This window comes from Schistocerca cancellata, chromosome 2, assembly GCF_023864275.1.
Source record: "Schistocerca cancellata isolate TAMUIC-IGC-003103 chromosome 2, iqSchCanc2.1, whole genome shotgun sequence".
Lineage (NCBI taxonomy): Eukaryota > Metazoa > Arthropoda > Insecta > Orthoptera > Acrididae > Schistocerca > Schistocerca cancellata.
Window position 1 is genome coordinate 1000462801 of NC_064627.1, and position 13527 is coordinate 1000476327.

Genomic DNA, 13527 nt, shown 5'->3' on the forward strand with positions numbered 1-13527 from the left:
TCACACATTCCAATGAGCAGTCTGATTTCATTTGCTGTAATACTGATCTGCTCTCGTTTTCTTTGCGAACCATGGAACTCACGGAGTTTCCTTTAACACCAAAATTTAAAGGCACCTCTTCTACGCCGTTCAGCCTTCCTTACGGTTCAGGTTCACTTCTGTAAATCACAACTGGAAAGATCGTAGCCCTTAACCTTAATATACTGGCCTTTGTTCTTAAAGGTATGTCTTTACTCCTTATAACACTGCCAAGATTGGACGTTGCCTTTCTGCCAAGTAACAAGCCTCTCTTGTTTTCATGGCGACATTTACCATCAGCACAAATCAGGGAGCCGAGGTAATTGAACACAGAAACTACCTAAAGTTTTTCTCCTCCTATATGCCATGAAGTGAGAGGTGTGGCTGCCTTAATTTTCATTTTCTTCACATTCAGCAATAGACCAGCCTCTGCTCGGTGTTCCTGATAATATGACCTGCATAGAGATTGAATAAATAAGCTAACACTACGCAGCCTTGGTGCAATTCCTTTGTGAAACTTGACCCATTTAGTAGATACATGTATGGTTATCCCCATGGTTTCTTGCTCAGAGTATAGATTCCGTATGGAGTACATGAGTGATCTGGTACTCCCATGTTTTTGAGTACTTCCCCTAATTAATTAAGATCGATTTAGTCAAAGGCTTTAGCATAATCAGTAAAGCAGAGATACGCACCTTTCTGTAATTCTCTTTTCTTCTCCATAATCTATCAGGTGTTGGCAGTTTGATGTCTAGTCTCTCCTCCTGTACGAACTCCAGCTTGTTCTTCAGGTAGTTCTCGGTCTGTATACAGGCGAACTCTAGTTTTGAAGGTTTCAAGCATGATTTTGCTAGTGCGTGAGATAATTACGATTGTTAGGCGGTTTGAACACTATTTACAAATTCCCTTATCTGGAATCAAGCATGACTTTGCCAGCGTGTGAGATAACTGCGAGTGTTTGGTGATTTTAACACTCTTTAGAAATTCCCTTATCTGGAAACAAGCATGAATTTGCCGGCGCGTGAGATAACTGCGATTGTTCTGTTATTTGAACACTCTTTAGAAATTCCCTTATCTGGAATCGGGATGTACACTGAACTCTTCTAGTCTTGTGACTGACTACTGTTGGATTCTCCACGTTTTGCGACATATTCAACGCAAAACTTTCACTGCGTTTCTTCTAGAGACTTTCATCTAATCTGCAAGAATTCCGTTACGTTCATTAGAATTATTGTCAACTCCATTTTATAGGGTCAGTTTGACAATACCATCAGTATCCAGTTCTTGTATGAATAGATCTTCTACATATTCTGTCCATCTTTTCCTGTCCTTTGCTTCCGTTCAATCTTTAACATTTCTATCTTTTCATTCCAAGTTTCGCGTGGAATTTTCTTTTGATGCCTCTAATTTTCTTGTAAAGCTCCCTTGTTTTCTTCTTTTTGTTATTCTCTACAACATCTTTGTAATGTTCCTTTGAGAAAACTTCCTTGTCTCTTCTAGTTAATTTCCGAAATTGAATATGATTTAATCATTTATGATCTACACCTTTGAGATTTGCTTTCCTCCGTTTTTCTGCAGTATGCAATGCCTCAGCCAATAACCGTCTAGACATACTGTTATTATTTTTCTTGCGTCGTTGTTTTTCTGCTGCCTCCGTGACAGCATAGGCTATTTTTGTCCACAGCTCTTGTGGCATTTTTTCTTCTAACTCTAATGCATTAAATCTATCCTTGACTTCTATTCTATAATCATAATGTATCGGCCTGCTTTTAAGGTTGTAGCTGCAACAAGGGGATAGCTTTGGTTACCTCCTTTAATTGTAGCCGGAATTTCGCAATTACGGGCTCATGATCTCATCCCCACTTAGCTACAGGTCTTAGTTGACTGTATACCACTCTTAAACCTCTTATTCCATTGTAGGTAGTCAAATATAGTTCGGTATTGGCCGTCTGGCTCTCCCGTAGTGTGTTAGACATCATTTCGGTAGCTGTATCTGTGTGTTAGTAATAACCAGCGAATTTTCTTGGCAGAAATCTAGGAGACTTTGTCCTGCCTCATTTCTTTTACCAAGGCCAAATTTTCGCGTTACATCTTCAACACTTTCATATCCCTCTGTTACGTTACAGTCTCCATTAATAATTCCTGCAAATCTACAGAGAAATGGTCAGTCACGCCCTCATCAACTTCGAGGTGGGTGCGTAAACTTAAATGTTTGTAGAATCTGATGGACATCATTCTACGTTTTTATAGTTGCACCCCATTAGAGCTTACTTCTATGGGGGCCGCTCGTTTGCTTCTATTGTTCTTTTCTCGTAAATAGTATACCGTGTAGCCACCTGCGCCAAATCCTCCCACGCCAATCCACCCCATTTCATTTATTTTTCACTTTTTATCACTTCCAGTTTTCCTTAGGAGACGGATCTTACATTCCATGTTCGCCCAGAGTGCTCTCCTTGCAACATCCTACTTTCTTGAAGGTGTTCCCAACGTGGAACGAGGAACGGGGAACTTCAATCTCCGAAACGTAGAAAGCTAAGTAAGCCCGCGGGGTTTTCTTAGGATAGTTTCGTAGGTGCTTTCCTGTTGCCTGCCACTGACCTCCAAATACCTTGCGCTCACCGACACAGTTTCCCGCTGGGGTTGCTTATCCAACCTTCCACTGAATTGCTCGGCTTAACAGGGCCACCTCACGGAGGTAGCAAGCTGGAGATGCGAAGTGTTAGACGCTAAGTGAACTCTCTTCCTGGGTCCTTGTAATCGAGTATCAACCTTATTTTTTGCCTCTCAAGGTGTTTGTAGAGACTTCCCCGCCCCCCATTTTCTGGGCCCGTTGATATATTTAATGTTAAATAAAACTGTATGATTTAAATATTATATTTAACCGAATGCTGTAAATGTTATTGTAGTTTGCCTGACGTGTTATACTAAGTTAAAGCAAATACGATAGTGCTTCTAAGCGAGCAGGAGAACTTCGATAGTTGATAGCATAGTGTGGGTGGTTTATGTAATTTTATAAGGAGTAATTATTCTGTATAAATTGCAGAGAACAGTGTTAAGTACTTTAAGTGCATAGGACAAAGTAGAGTTGGTCTTTCGAGATACAGTGGAGCAACAAAGACTGATGTTACTTCGTTGTGTAAAGGCGACGCAGTGGAGCGGTTTCGTGAACTTTATATCGAACTATCGTTCATTTAAAGTATTCAAAAACTAGGCTGTATAGAAGGAATTCAGGGAAGAGGATTTAAGGCGAAGATCGGACAGAAGCAATTACTGATGAAAATCAACGAGGAAGAGAAGAAATGTCGAATATATGGGTTGTATCAAATTGATCATCATAGCTTTGATTTCAGATCGGGGATCGGTAAAAAATAATGTTTACACACTTACAGATTTTCACTGTTGTTGCTACATTTTCTTGAGATTTTGTCGTTGACGAAAATCCTCCCACACCTCACCTGAAGCAGATGGCACAATGTGTGAAATGGTTCATGCAGACCAAATCTAGCACCCAAGTCTAACTGAACTTCTGGGCACGTTATGGAAGCTTACCACCATCACGTTGGTCTATCGGACAGCTTCATGCCTACACGGTGAAGCTACTCCATGCGCTTTAGCCTGATGACAGGCCAAAGCGCTGAGGATCCCCATTTTAACATGGAAACAGTCGACGACAATCCAAAGATGAACGTGAGGTATGGCCTGCTTGATGACTGTGTGATGAGACTGCTTTCGTCTACAGAGGTGTCAGTAACCTCAACTGTTTATGTACATGTCTTGGAAGAGTTAGAATTTCCACAGATCGAAAAACAGCAATTTGACTTCATGCTGCAGCAAGATGGAGCGCCTACTCACTGGACGTCGATCGTCGGGAAGGATATGTGATCCAGGTCGCTGGACTAGCAGAGGGCGTCTCATTTTCCGGCTCGCAAGGTCTCCTGATACAACCCCATGAGATTTCTTTTTCTTTGGGGCTTTGTGAGGAATGCTGTCTACCACACTTATCGAAGCTGCAGTTACATACTTCGATGGAGACATCGCTTAGGAATCCTGCGTGCTATAGATTACGCACACATCTAACTCTGTTGAGCTGCTATTACGACGTTAAGTGAGTGTAAACACGCCGCAAACCGCACCTCAGTATGCATTTGGCAGCCTTCGCGATTGCTTGCGTTGCTAGTATTTGTAATGCGCCGTGCAGATTAGACTGACAACTCATGTTGCAGCGAACCTTTTCAATCCTGGTATACCCAGTCCATTTGACAGCGAACAATGTGTGGTACACCGCACTGTATATGACGGAACTTGTCCGAAGATCAGTTACGATTTGTCAGACGAACCACTCTTGTAATATCCTGGCCAAAAGTGAACCGTGGTTCTATCGTTTACAATGCAGGATTCACCACCGACGTAACTAATGGCTGATCTCTGAAGGAAGAGTGTCGCTGACAAACACAATACCAATCTGAACATTGACACGATACTAATTTCGAGCTAGATGGCAAATGTTAGATATCGTAGTTGGAAAAGTTTTAGGATAACTCATCTGACTTTAACTAACAAGAGGAATTCCAGAGTTCCTACGATACCCAACACCTATGAGACTAGTTACGCAGGCATTAAATAAATACAAGAACGTTGAAACCTGAGTATGCTCTCCTCACTATGTATGCAACTTTCGTGGTCCACAAAATAACTCACGTCAATACGTAGACACCACGTGTCACCGACACTCTCCGAGTATTACGATGGAAAGACGCTAATAGCGATCGACTGATCCGAAATTAACCAACAGCTCTGCTCACTGAAAAAAGAAAAAAAAGAAAAACCTCCGTCAACACTGTCACAACGACGTAACGCATAATCAATATGATCAACAGCATTAATTAATATTCTACAATCTAGCACTGCTGAACTATACAATGCATCACTAACGCTAACAAACTTTTACTACTGGTGATAGCAGAATCTAGCTTTCAACGTGGCTGATGCCACCACAATGCTGTCGGCTGCTTAAACTTACGTGTAGGCATGTGCACTCGCACAAATAACACAACGACGTCCTTCTTGCACGAAACCAAATTGACAAACACCAATAGAGTACTATTCCGGTTCAATGTGAGCATACACGTCCTTGTTTAATAATCCTACAGGCGTACTATTACCTTCATGAAATATTTTGTATTTGTTTGCCATTAGTTTCTGAAACAACGATATTATTATTCCGTCTTATCTACATTGCGTGCGATCTAGCGACTGTATTATTCGCAGCCTCTAAATTCATTATTTTATTTCAATGTTCCAAATCTATTGCGAAACTATTCTTTCGTAATGTTGTTTCTCTTGAAGTATTTGTACTATCTTTTGTTTTTCAAAGATTCCTTCTTTTACCCAAGTCTGACTCAATACAGTTATTATTATATATTTCTCAAATAACGTATACCTAAATCATGTGTTCTCTACGGTTACATAATATTATATTCTTGGTCCTTGCCTAGTCCAATGAACGGGATTAACTTTATTTTAATTAACTTTCCCTAAAGCAACTCTGAAAAAATCACCTTTTTCCTCTCTTTCCTTCTTAGTCTCTTTATCTCGTTCTTTCTCTCTACTAAAGGAATGAAAACTTTCTGTAGTACTTTCTCTGTACTACAAACGACGTACGCAGAACACAGTTTCAAACTTTCACATAATGAAACAACTTTATTTTTATCTTGAAAATCTCAATGGACACAGTTTCTAGTGGTTGGTTCAATTGTTTATAAGCTATGCCTCTTCGAATCGGAAAACAAACTAAAAAAAACACTAACAAAAAACCTAAGTGTCACCGCCACTTTCTATTCCATTTTAAGAGTTGAGCAAAATTCAGACCTCTTCAGGCTTTGACATTCACTTACCCACTACACCTTGAAGTTAGTAAATCAATTACAGCGCCGGCCGAAGTGGACGAGCGATTCTAGGAGCTACAGTCTGGAGCCGCGCGACCGCTACGGTCGCAGGTTCGAATCCTGACTCGGGCATAGATGTGTGTGATGTCATTAGGTCAGTTAAGTTTAAGTAGTTCTAAGTTCTAGGGGACTGATGACCTCAGAAGTTAAGTCCCATAGTGCTCAGAGGCATTTGAACCATTCAGTTACAGCAGTTGACTCGAAAAACATAATCACCGTTGGTCCCTCCTTAAAATGGTCCTTGATTGGGTCGTTTTCTGCCTTCACTTTATCATGATATAGGAAGGTGGTCTTTTCCAAAGTTGATCGCGGTATATGGTACAGTATACTAACGTACAATGACGTAAAGTTGCGCCGTCCGGACCTCAAAACTACAAGTTTCATCTCAGTAGGTGGTCGTAGGGTTCTCAAGCGTCGTTCAAATACCTTAGAACACGCAATAATAATAGTCCTAATTGGCCTATATTCACTCCGTATACCTTTACACCCACTATTATATCAGCTGCTTCACCTACTGCGGTGCACGCGATCAACACTTCAAAATATCCAAAATATTGGATAGTTGACGGATGAGTTCTCCAACATTCACATAAATCCCTAACCAAAGAAAAGAAACATCCACAACATCTAATAGCCAGTACGACCAACTATTCTTCGAAATTCCTCAACAGATGTACCAAATAATCGCTTTCTGTATTTCCGTAGTTACAATCCTCACTGTTTAGCGTTACACGGACGCCCACTTTGTAACACCTACATCGATTAGAAGTAGGTTTGTACTACGTAACTATGTATCTGTGATTATGAAGAGTTTGTTCTTTGTTACTTAAGGTCATTTATTTGTGACAGGAAATTTAAAGTTTGTAATGTATGTATGGAAAAACCAAATAATGTTTCAAATAATGAATTTTTATAATATGTGTACGTATGTTTGTAAAGAAAACATTATATATTGGAAGCTGGTTCATGCTTAGGACACTTGTATAACGTAAAAGATGTAGGAAAGTCCCTCTCCAACGTAAGTGGCTTGGAGGGATGAAAAAGGTGGTTTTGGCGGTCGAACTGGGCTTTTCCTTGGTGGTAATGGTACGCAGTCAGCAGCTAGCAGTTGCACAGTTCACATTGAGGGTGCCAAGGGAGGCATTTGGAAGACACATTGCAAGCAATTTTACCTCGGATGTGAGTTTGGATGTTGCATGGTACTTTCAGCAATAAGCAATGACTGCAACACGCTAAAAAGCCGTCGCCAAGAAGAAACTGTAAAGAGCAGTCAAACGTCAAGAGCCTTGAGTACAGTTAGCCACCACGTCGCTTGCCACCACTACTTTTCCACTGCTCCACCAACTTCACGCATACAGATATGTATCACAGCATGGACCAGTTAATTTGTGTGAGTGATGTAATAATAATCCAAGTGCTATAAGCCTGTGTTTAGAACCGTATCTTTATCCTACTCATGAACCTACGCAGGATCCCCTCCTAAGTGTTCAGAAAACAGAGTATTCTGTTTCAAGCAAAGTAGTAATTTCCAAAACGAGATTTTCACTCTGCAGCGGAGTATGCGCTGCTATGAAATTTCCTGGCAGATTAAAACTGTGTGCTGGACCGAGACTCGAACTCGTGACCTTTGCCTTTCACGGGCAAGTGCTCTAGCATCTGAGCTACCCAAGCACGACTCACGCCGGGTCCTCATAGCTTTACTTCTGCCAGTACCTCGTCTCCTACCTCCCAGACTTTACAGAAGCTCTGCTGCGAACCTTGCAGAACTAGCACTTGCCCGCGAAAGGCAAAGGCCCAGAGTTCGAGTCTCGGTCCAGCTCACAGTTTTAATCTGCCAGCAAGTTTCAAAGTAGAATTTATTTCTGTGTATTAAATGTGCATAAATTCAGAGCGAGACTGTGTAAATGTTGCTGTCTAAAGTACCTGCTTCACAGGTGGTGAAACAGGCGTGTAAGTTGAACTTATTTGAAACATTATTTACCTTACTATCATGAACGATTTTTTGAAGTCAATCGAGCTCTGTGTTGGGTAATTTGATTTGTTACCTAAGGTCATTTATTTGTGACAGGAAATTTAAAGTATGGAAAAAACATACAAGATGGAGATTGAGTTAATAATTAAATCACTAAAGGCCAAGAACTCTCATGGATATGACGGGGTATCTAGCAGAATACTGAAGTATTGTTCTATGTATGTTAGCCCAGTACTTAGCCATATATGTAACTTTTCCTTTAGGAGTGGTCGGTTTCCTGGCCGATTAAAGTACTCGGTAGTGCAGCCACTTTATAAAAAGGGAGACATGGATAATGTTGACAATTATAGACCTATTTCTATGCCATCGGTGTTTGTTAAAGTTATCGAGAAAGGTTGTATATGCAAGGTTACTGGAGCATTTAAATTCACATAATTTGCTGTCAAATGTTCAGTTTGGTTTTAGAAATGGTTTAACAACTGAAAATGCTATATTCTCTTTCCTCTGTGAGATTTTGGACGGATTAAATAAAAGGTTGCGAACGCTAGGTGTTAACTTTGATTTAACGAAGGCTTTTGACTGTGTTGACCACAAAATGTTACTGCTGAAGTTGGACCATTATGGAGTAAGGGGAGTAGCTTACAATTGTTCGCCTCTTACCTTTAAGAACAGAAAGCAGAAGGTAATTCTCCGGAATATTGAGAGTGGTAGTGATGTTCAATCCCAATGGGGCAGTGTTAAGTGGGGCGTTCCCCAAGGGTCGGTGCTGGGGCCACTGCTGTTTCTTATTTATATAAATGATATGCCTTCTAGTATTACAGGTGATTCAAAAATATTTCTGTTTGCTGATGACACCAGCTTGAAAGTGAAGGATCTTGTGTGTAATATTGAAACAGTATCAAATAACGTAGTTCATGAAATAAGTTCGTGGCTTGTGGAAAATAATTTGATGCTAAATCACAGTAAGACCCAGTTTTTAGAGTTTCTAACACACAATTCAACAAGAACCGATATTTTGTTCAGATAGACTGGGCATATTATAAGCGAGACGGAACAGTTCAAGTTCCTAGGAGTTCGGATAGATAGTAAGCTGTTGTGGAAAGCCCATGTTCAGGATCTTGTTCAGAAACTAAATGCTGCTTTATTTACCTTTCGAACAGTATCTGAAATAAGTGACACTTCAACACGAAAAGTAGTCTACTTCGCATATTTCCATACGCTTATGTGGTATGGTATTATTTTTTGGGGTAATTCTTCTGATTCAAAAAGGGTATTTTTGGCTCAAAAACGGGCTGTTCGAGCTATATGTGGTGTAAGTTCGAGAACCTCTTGTCGACCCCTATTCAATTGTCTGGTAATTCTGACATTGCCCTCACAGTATATATTTCCTTTAATGTCGTTTGTTGTTAGCAATATTAGCCTATTCCCAAGAGTTAGCAGCTTTCACTCAGTTAATACTAGGCAGAAATCCAATCTCCATGTGGAATGCACTTCCTTGACTCTTGTGCAGAAAGGAGTGCAGTATTCTGCTGCATCCATTTTCAATAAGCTACCACAAAAACTCAAAAATCTTAGCAGTACCCCAAACAGTTTTAAGTCTAAACTGAAGAGTTTCCTCATGGCTCACTCCTTCTATTCTGTCGAGGAGCTCCTGGAAGAGCTAAAAAATTAAGCAAATTCCAGTGTTACATTGTTGATTTTCTTTATTTAAATTTACGACTTGTCACCTGAATATATTTTTTTATATTTCATTTTATCTGTTTCTAATATCGTGTTATAATTTCATGTATTGACACGTTTCATGACCATGGAGACTTCTCCTTAATTTGGTCCCACGGAAAAATAAATAAGTAAATAAAATAAATAAAAACATAAACTATTCCAAGTGAGGCTAAGAATTAAAATAAGTTGAATTGAATTTTACTACTTACTGAAATAATAACAGAGTTTGACTAATGATACAGTATTCGTTTATGGGTCCCCGCCATATTCTTCTCATATTACTAGGAGAATTGGAATGTTATTGCTACTAAAGAAATCTGATATATTTCTATAGAAGGGAGTATAAACAATGTAATTGTGAACTTATTTAATTTTATTTGTGGTATTTATATGTCAGTTAAGTCAGAAGCCCCTTCATGTCCAACTGTAGTTACGTCCCTCCTGAAGTAACATCTCAATACTGAGTCACGTAATGATAGTGATTGTAACTGTTATTATTATGTGTTGTGTACAATTTGCTTTCTCTGATTACTGGTTTCTGCTTTAATGGTAACTACTGCTACTCAAAACTTAGATTGCCCTGTATTCGTGTGTATCCAGTGTGCTATTCAAAGGGAGTCTTAGTGAAAGTCACTACGACAATTAATATTCGATTTTCTTGAACGTAATATTTCAAATTAATGTGCCTAATTGGGTTGGCGACCGTATATTATTTCATTCGTATGAACTTTTCTACTTTCATGGAACCCCAAAGTTAAAGCCTCTTTAGTTTTTCGATTAATTACAATATATTCAAAGTTACTGTCCGATACCTTCACCCATTAGACACACACACAGTCAAAATTAAAAATCCTCCCAGAGTGTATCATTGGTCTGTGTCATAGCAAGCTAGTGTTGTAACCTAGTTATCTTCTGAATCTAAATTATCATGCTCTTATATAGCAAACGCGTTGGGCAGCCAGGCAGACACCAACACCTGTCAGTACTAAACCAAACGATTAAACTCCCGACCTCAAGACTGTCTGCCGAATCTTGAACAAATTAATTTCAGTTAACTTGTCGGAGTACATCATTACTGATGATCTAAAAGAATTCAGAATCAAACTGCGACACGTCAGTGTCCTGTTCAACATCACTACGACCGACCGTTAACCGTCTGCGTCATAGCAGCGACTACTCACGCTTCCTTCCCCCAGGATCGAACTCAGAACCATTTTTCGAAAAATCTTAGAAAGGTGATTATCCCTTGTACGCAGTAAGTTCACTCCTAGCTGCCTTCGGTATCGTATCTGGTGGCCATCTGCAGTATTCGTAGCGTCGCTTACTCACGCTGGTACCCACTCGCTCTGGTGATGGAGCGTCTCTGCTGCGACCTAGTTTTCGTCAGCTTTTTTCTCTCGGTCTTTAGATACTATAATATGTGAAAAGAATAGACATTAAAACATATCTTTTACAAAATTTAAACATCCATTACAATGTCGAGACTAAGATGAGTCTGCTCTGTGACGTAATGCGAAACGAAAAAAAAATGTTAACTTTTTTATTGCGCATTCCATATTCTCCGATTTTTATGTGGAAATGTGATAAAATTCAACATAGCGAGTGTTCGCACTAGACAATAATTTCGTCCCCATGTAAATTGACTGGTTGACTGCTTGTACTGCCATTCTACAGAATTTCTGTCTCTATTCGGTATAGAGAACGTCGATTGTTATGTGTTGTTTGTATCGAGATGGTGAAACGCAGATGGAAGAAACATTCGCTTCTTCTTTAGGCATGAGAAACGCATACGATTATGAGTGTTGAAGCCTTTGTTGACTTTGTAAAGTACAAGGCTGATCAGGAATCTGTTATATATTTCACATCGGTATTCGTTAAAAAAATACGAGTAGACCCAGTTGCTTCTATTTTTCACGTAAAATTCTTTGCAGATGAGATAGTTTTCTCGTTATTCAATGGTTTGCAGCACGTCCTATACAAATACCTGGCTAAAGGTTGGGTTAGGTTGTTTGAGAGAAGAAACCAAACAGTGAGGTCATCGGTCTCATCGGATTACAGAAGGATGGGGAAGGAAGTCGGCCGTGCCCTTTCAAAGGAATCATCCCGGCATTTGCGTGGAGCGATTTAAGGAAATCACGGAAAACCTGAATCAGGATGGTCGGACGCGGGACTGAACCGTCGTCCTCCCGAATGCGAGCCCAGTGTGCTAACCAGTGCGCCACCTTGCTCTGTTCCTGGCTAAAGTTTCAGCTCTTTAGAGATATAATTTTCACTCTTTATCTTCGGAACTATACTGTGGAAGCGATCGGTAGCATGCTGTTATGTGGTTCATATTGAGAACAGTCGTGTAAATGGTATGATATTCTTGTAAACCATGTGAAAACAGATGCAACTCTGGAAATTTTCACATGCTACTCGATGGTTTTAGCACAAAAGTGTAACCAATATCATCGTTTTTTGGCATATAAAATGGGATACTGCAGCTGATACCGGTTTCGAGATCGGCAGACTAAGAGGCGCTGACCTCGCGGCGAACATATAGTGCTGCACGTATACGTGGTGCATGTGCTTCTGTTTTTGGGATCTTTGTGGCTTCGCTTTATATTACAACGACATGGTATGGTGGTACAATCGTTTCTGGTGATATAGTATTGTAGGAGATCGGTTTCACGCCGAAGAACTCAAGCTTTCCTCAACATTAGCAGATCAGTGTAGTTTCCGAAGTGTTTTTGGCGATAGTTTTCGTATTTCACGATTTGTGCAGATGTAACTGTCAGTGAAATACAAATATGACTGCTGTATGTTTTTCCATCTGTAAAAAATAGTTTCCCCCTGAAATTCTTGCAAATAGTTCATCTGTAAAATGTGGTGGACAGTGCTTCCACACCAACAGCAGGAACGTGGCGGATAAATTCAGTAAGAAGCAGTCAGAATGCACCATTCACAAGAAGATCCACGACGTCAGAGAGTCTCTTGATGTCTTCATTTTTCGAGTCTTCAGAGACAAGTCCAGGCAGACCAGCCTCCTCTGGTTCAGACAGGTGGGATCCTGTCCCCCTCCGACCATTGTGGCTTTAGATCATCTCTAGATGAGCAGTTGTATGACAGCGAAAATTCACAGAAAATTCCAGCCATGTTTGTCGTCTATAGGATAGTGCTTCGAATTCTAGGAGACTCTTTAGTTCTGATTTTCCCGTCTGTGCTTAGACACAAGTGTGGGTTTTCAATTGTAGAATTGTGCTTCAAGAAGTGAGGGAAATAAAAAATAAGTGCCTTAACACTCCTGACTCCAGCAGCAAACTAAGCCCACTCAGCGTTTCAGAAAACTGATGAGCACCACAGTAGCAGAAAATTTTTTCTCTGTGGCAGTGCCTTCAAACAGGCAGCTCATCATCATCATCATCATCATCTTCATCATCATCATCATCATCATCATCATTTAAGACTGATTATGCCCTTCAGCGTTCAGTCTGGAGCATAGCCCCCCTTATACGGTTCCTCCATGATCCCCTATTCAGTGCTAACTTTGGCGCCTCTTCTGATGTTAAACCTATTACTTCAAAATCATTCTTAACCGAATCCAGGTACCTTCTCCTCGGTCTGCCCCGACTCCTCCTACCCTCTACTGCTGAATCCATGAGTCTCTTGGGTAACCTTGCTTCTCCCATGCGTGTAACATGACCCCACCATCTAAGCCTGTTCGCCCTGACTGCTACATCTATAGAGTTCATTCCCAGTTTTTCTTTGATTTCCTCATTGTGGACACCCTCCTGCCATTGTTCCCATCTACTAGTACCTGCAATCATCCTAGCTACTTTATATCCGTAACCTCAACCTTGTTGATAAGGTAGCCTGAATCCACCCAGCTTT